Raw genomic sequence first — 6,899 nt, 5'->3', positions numbered from 1 at the left:
ATGAGAAAATAAAAGTTTTGGGAATCGAGCGACAAAGATTGGATTAACTTTTTAGTGCATTCCAGGTCCATAGGATGGATTATCTTCATCCTCTGCAAACTCATCCTCCAGCTTCCTCTTGTTCCTCCTCCTGTTTACTCTTGCTTGTATTTCTAGACTCTTTACAGCCCTGTCTGCAGCCCGAAGGCGTTCCTTGTCTAAAGCAAGCATCGCTCGTTGTTGTGTTCGTAGACTTTGCTACCATTTTCTTCAGTTGCAGTTACTGCAACACTGTTCCAAAAGGTGGTCATGTATGAACACTTATCACATTTCAGTTGTATTTCACTAGCAAGTCCTACGTGTTTTACTATGGAGAGTTCCAGACCAACTTCACTGCAATGAATACATCTTACACAGTTTGAAAAAAATCCTTTGAGAACCGACATATCAAATATTTCATTCACATCCGATTCGCCCATAAAACATTCATAGTTTTCACTCATTGAACCGAGCTTCTTCTGTGAAGTATTTTCTTTCCCACTTTGACTGCTATGGGCAGGTGTACTTGAGAGGTTAGGTTCACTCAGTTGGTTATCGTCTTTGTTGTTTACAGTAATAACACATACCTTTGGCTTTCCAACATTTCTCCTTTTCTTAAAAGCCTTCAGAGGATTTCTAATAACTTTACTTTTACTCATTATTATACTTCAACAAAACAGAGACTCAAGAAACAGAATTAATTACGAATATTTTCAAGATAACGACAGAGTAAATAAACATGAAACAATCGACAACCACACCAGCGATATATATTGAATCATCACAGGTTAGCCACAACACATACTTTATCTCACATCACTAAAATGTACCTGATGAACACGGACGTTAATAATAACACCATTTGACAGCAGTTTAACAGCGCCACAGTGGGTCACGCCCATGTAGAACACATTTCAAAAAAAATTTAAAAATAGTTGTAGTCTTCGGAATTGAATAAATTATATATCTATTAAAAGGTAATAGTCTGCAGATTCAGAAAACGCAAAAAAGTAAAAATTGAACTTTTCATGATTTTGAGCCTTTCCGGAGCCCCTTAAGCGTAGCAACGTATGAGTCATTAGACAGCGTGACAGACTACGGTGAAGAGGTGTGTCAGACCGGTCTTCGGCCAGAAGAACACAACTACTGCTACAACAATGGAGCCGAAATCATTTCGTTTTGTTGCGAATCGCCGCTCGGTGATGGCGCACGCAAATCGGCGTTCGGCGCAGAGCAGACGGCGGGCGTATTTCGGCAGGCCGAAGCGAGGGGTGCGTATGATGTAGTGCAGGAAGACGCGTGGGGGAGGTATCCGGCGCAAGTGGGCTGACTGCCGATAAATCACGACTCATCAGATACGCACTCATCTGTCGCGGCGGCGGCAGGGCGCCGCGCAGCGGGTGGGGGAGGGGATGGGGGCGGGGGCGCGCCGCCCCTCCGCAGAAACAGATGAGTCCGGCGGGGGCCCGCCAGACACCGGCTCGGCACGTTCCGCTCGCACGCCACGTTGAGCACGGATCCGAAATGCGCACACCGGCGAAAGTGGAGTGCTGCCCACGCTTCGACACTGCTTCCCCGCAAGGATACATCGGCAACGATTCTGATATCTCGTGCTGTAGTAGCACTCCAACCCGTGTATACCCACTGGCGTTCAGTTCTCAGAAGCAAGTATCAAGCTTGCTGCCTCTGCTAAGACGCTCCTTTTCGTGGCCTTCTCCTACTGTGAAGCCTTGCAACAGCGCCTAGGCGGTTGGAAGTGAAACTTCTCCACTGTGACAACTGCCTAGAGCGCAGTAGTGTACAAGTTTATCGCGACTATCCACAATGCTGTTTACGTCATATTCCAGCAGAGTAGTAATGTTTCAACTTACAATGAGCCGACAAAAGTCATGGGATAGCGATATGTACATGTACAGATCGCGGTACTATTGCGTGCACCAGGTACAAAAGGGCAGTGCATTGGTAGAGCTATCATTTGTGCTCATGTGCTTCATGTGAAAATATGCCTGACGTGATTCTGGCCGCACGACGGAATTAACAGACTTCGAACGAGTCATGGTAGTTTGAGCTAGATGCGTGGGACACGCTCTTTCGGAAATTGTTAGTGCACTAATATTCTGAAATCCACACTGTGAAGAGTGTGCCGAGAATAAGAACTACCAGGTACTACCTCACGCGACGGACATCTACATCTACATATATACTCCGCTAGCCACCAAGCGGTGTGTGGCGGAGGGCACAATGCGCGCTAAAGTCATATTTCCCCCCTGCTGTTCGAATCGCGGAAAAACGACCGTCTGAACGCCTCAGTACGAGCTTTAATTTCCCTTATCTTGGAATGGTGATCATTGCCCGATTTGAAAGTTGGTGTTAATAATATATGCTCTACATCCTCGGCGAAGATCGGATTTCGGAATTTAGTGAGCAGCCCATTCCGTTTAGCGCGTCGTCTATCTGCAAGTGTATCCTACTTCAAACTTTCAGTGAGATGTGTAACGCTCTCGCGATGGCTATATGTACCAGTCACGAATGTTGCCACTCTTCTTTGGACCTTCTCAATATCTTGAAGCCGGCCGGATTGGCCGTGCGGTTCTAGGCGCTACAGTCTGCCGCCGAGCGACCGCTACGGTCGCAGGTTCGAATCTTGCCTCGGGCATGGATGTGTGTGATGTCCTTAGGTTAGTTAGGTTTAATTAGTTCTAAGTTCTAGGCGACTGATGACCTCAGAAGTTAAGTCGCATAGTGCTCAGAGCCATTTGAACCATTTTTTTGAATCTCTTGAATCAGACCGAACTGGTAAGAATCCCATACAGACGAACAATACTGTAAGACTGGATGAACTAACGTATTGTAAGCAATTTCCTTTGTCGAAGGAATGCGTCGCTTCAGGATTCTAAAATAAACCGCAGTATAGAGTTCGCCTTGCCTGTTACTTGTGTAATCTGATCATTCCATGTGAGATCATTTCGAATAGTCACACCCAAATACTTGACGGATGTTACCGCTTCCAAGGACTGAGCATTTATTTTGTACTCATACATTAATAGGGATTTTCGCCTTCTTATACGCAGTAGGTTACGCTTACTAATATTGAGAGACAACTGCCAGTCATGACACCATGGTCCGCCCCCGGTAGCTGAGTGGTCACCGCGACACAATGTCAATCCTAAGGGCCCGGATTCGATTCCCGGCTGGGTCGGAGATTTTCTCCGCTCAGAGACTGGGTGTTATGTTGTCCTAACCATCATCATTTCACCCCCATCGAAGTGGCGTCAAATCGATAGACATGCACACGGCGAAAGTCCATCCGACGGGAGGCCCTAGTCACACGACATTTAGATTTTTTTTTACACCACGCATTTATTTTCTGCAGATCCTTATTTATTTGCTCACAACTTTCGTGTGATACTACTTTCCTGTAGACTACAGCATCATCGGCAAACAATCTAATGCCGATGTCAATACGATCAACTAGATCGTTTATGTAAATCGTAAAAAACAGCGGACCTATTACGCTGCCCTGGGGCACACCTGAAGTTACGCTTGTTTCACCCATTCAGTAGGACTTACTGTTCTCTGTCTGTTAGAACGCTATCACGGTTACCAAATAACTCTGTGACGAAACGCGCCGCTCTTCTTTGGATCTTCTCTATCTCCTCCGTCAACCCGATCTGGTACGGAACTTACACTGATGAGCAATACTCAAGTATAGGTCGAACTAGTGTTTTGTAAGCCACCTCCTTTGTTGATGGACTACATTTTCTAAGCACTCTCCCAATGAATCTCAACCTGGTACCCGCCTTACCAACAATTAATTTTATATGATCATTCCACTTCAAATCGTTCCGCACGCATACTCCCAGATATTTTACAGAAGTAACTGCTACCAGTGTTTGTTCCGCTATCATATAATCATACAATAAAGGATCCTTCTTTCTATGTATTCGCAATACATTACATTTGTCTATGTTAAGGGTCAGTTGCCACTCCCTGCACCAAGTGCCTATCCGCTGCAGATCTTCCTGCATTTCGCTACAATTTTCTAATGCTGCAACTTCTCTGTATACTACAGCATCATCTGCGAAAAGCCGCATGGAACTTCCGACACTATCTACTAGGTCATTTATATATATTGTGAAAAGCAATGGTCCCATAACACTCCCCTGTGGCACGCCAGAGGTTACTTTAACGTCTGTAGACGTCTCTCCATTGATAACAACATGCTGTGTTCTGTTTGCTAAAAACTCTTCAATCCAGCCACACAGCTGGTCTGATATTCCGTAGGCTCTTACTTTGTTTATCAGGCGACAGTGCGGAACTGTATCGAACGCCTTCCGGAAGTCAAGAAAAATAGCATCTACCTGGGAGCCTGTATCTAATATTTTCTGGGTCTCATGAACAAATAAAGCTAGTTGGGTCTCACACGATCGCTGTTTCCGGAATCCATGTTGATTCCTACATAGTAGATTCTGGGTTTCCAGAAATGACATGATACGCGAGCAAAAAACATGTTCTAAAATTCTACAAGAGATCGACGTCAGAGATATAGGTCTATAGTTTTGCGCATCTGCTCGACGACCCTTCTTGAAGACTGGGACTATCTGCGCTCTTTTCCAATCATTTGGAACCCTCCGTTCCTCTAGAGACTTGCGGTACACGGCTGTTAGAAGGGGGCAAGTTCTTTCGCGTACTCTGTGTAGAATCGAATTGGTGTTCCGTCAGGTCCAGTAGACTTTCCTCTGTTGAGTGATTTCAGTTGCTTTTCTATTCCTTGGACACTTATTTCGATGTCAGCCATTTTTTCGGTCGTGCGAGGATTTAGAGAAGGAACTGCAGTGCGGTCTTCCTCTGTGAAACAGCTTTGGAAAAAGAGGTTTAGTATTTCAGCTTTACGCGTGTCATCCTCTGTTTCAATGCCATCATCATCCCGGAGTGTCTGGATATGCTGGATATGCATATATACCTATTATGTTTAAGAACAGTTAGTTTAATTCTGAAGACGACGCTCATAGTAGCGTCGAAACCTGGTCAGTTTTGACTTAATATTTGTGACCGAGGGCTTATTTGTTCTAATATAATTCTGACACGGTCAACAAAGAAAGTTAAGAAATATACTTATTAAGTATTCACATTATTTGACGGTAAATCAAGTGTAATAAATCCGTATGTATACCATGTGGACGTGATGTCACATGAAACACTTTGCCAAAAATCTTTCTGCACCCTATGGGTAAAGCGAGAGGCCGTTGCTGGAAAAATAAAATTAATGCTTCATAAAATGTCATTGAACCATTTCATTCCTCATACTGTAATCCACTGTTAGTAAGAGATAAACCTGATGGCCAGATTCATTTACTCGTGAACGTCTGATGTTCCCAGCTACAGTACGTGGCAAAGCTACAACCTTTCGTTTTACTTTTGACTTGTGCATAGCTGCTCAAAATTTTGAACATTGATTTTTAGCAAAGTAATTTTACGTTTTAGCAACAGTTCATTCTGATGAAGACACCCCTAATAGATGTCGAAACCAATGTCAATGTACCTAACCTTTACGTGCAAGCAGTTAGCTGTCTAATCTTATACTGAAACTAATATACGGTTGCTGAATAACAGCCACGTTGAAAACGGTAAAATTAATTAAATAATTATGCCAGTTCACACATCGCCTGAAAGTTTAGAACAATTGTTACAGAAATTCTGTGGTGTGCAATTTTTAACTAGCATCGATTGCAGGTCTTCGTAGTAGCAGGTCTTATTGTCTAAAGAATCTAGAAAATATACGGCTTACGTTCACGCTGGTAGAAGCTACGATTTCATGTAGTGCCCTTTGGACTCAGTGCATGTTGCAAGCCGTGACAGAGCTGGAGCAAGCCCCTAACACTCCGTTATCTACGCAGGACATATCAGATATTAAGCTGATAATAACAAGCAAATACTACACTTTGATCGTAACCGAAAGATATCCGAAGGTCTGACCGATTTCGTCGACTAAGCAGCACAAATTACTGATTACTGAACTGTCTTAATGAAAAAAATTGAAAGATTCTCTACCACAAGTAACATTAAACAGATTCTGAAACGAAGATTTCATCTGCGAAGTAACACCACTCGACCTATCTTCAGAGAATTTAATCATTTTGTACGAACATATGCAAGTACACAAGTACACAATGGAATTCATTGAACCATTTGAGCAAATAGCAAACAACATACCAGTCTACACAACCACGTCTGTACCCTCAGATCTCTTAAAGACCACTAAACCTGTTAATGTTTGGGTAAACCTACTGCCATGTCTGCTGAACGAACAATTAACCCCGTTAGAAAAGGTAAAAAATAAACTTACTGCACACTCTAAACAGGATAGAATTCGACAGAGGGCCTATGACAAAAAGTTACGGCATGTACAAGAACATTCAACAGGGGAAACGTGTTTTTGAAATCACTTTCAAAATCTTCACCTCTACACAATAGTAAATGGCAACTCCTGTACAGTGGACCACATAAGTTCATTCGGATCCCGCATCCAGGGAGCTACCCTTCAGCTATTTCGAAAACAAGCAAATTTAAAGGACTGTACAGTCAGCAAGATTTGAAAACGTATCTGCACGAATAGTAGTGATGATTACATTCCTTTGATTGAGATTTACTATGATGTACCAATTTATGTACATCGAATGCTATACAGAATTCTGAATTCTGCCTAAAATTTGCAAAAAGAATGTTTTTCTATGTAGCCGGATAAAGAGAATGAAGAAAACTATAAAAGATAAAGAAGCACAGTAATGCAAAACTAGAATAAGTCTGAAAAGAGACTTACTTTCGTTGCTATAAATTAAAGAAATAGATTTTGAAAGTGGTCACTACTTTTCTGATATATG

General features: G+C 42.8%; 1 pseudogene; it reads right to left on the bottom strand.

Annotated features, from left to right (window-relative positions):
- Window positions 1–5,833: 5,833 nt before the first annotated feature.
- LOC126424186 (U2 spliceosomal RNA) lies at window positions 5,834–5,991 on the bottom strand (annotated as a pseudogene).
- Window positions 5,992–6,899: the final 908 nt, after the last annotated feature.

Source organism: Schistocerca serialis, chromosome 1 (genome assembly GCF_023864345.2).
Source record: "Schistocerca serialis cubense isolate TAMUIC-IGC-003099 chromosome 1, iqSchSeri2.2, whole genome shotgun sequence".
In the NCBI taxonomy this organism is placed as follows: Eukaryota; Metazoa; Arthropoda; class Insecta; order Orthoptera; family Acrididae; genus Schistocerca; species Schistocerca serialis.
Note: the sequence above shows the minus strand (reverse complement) of the source record. Positions and strands in the feature narration are given on the sequence as shown.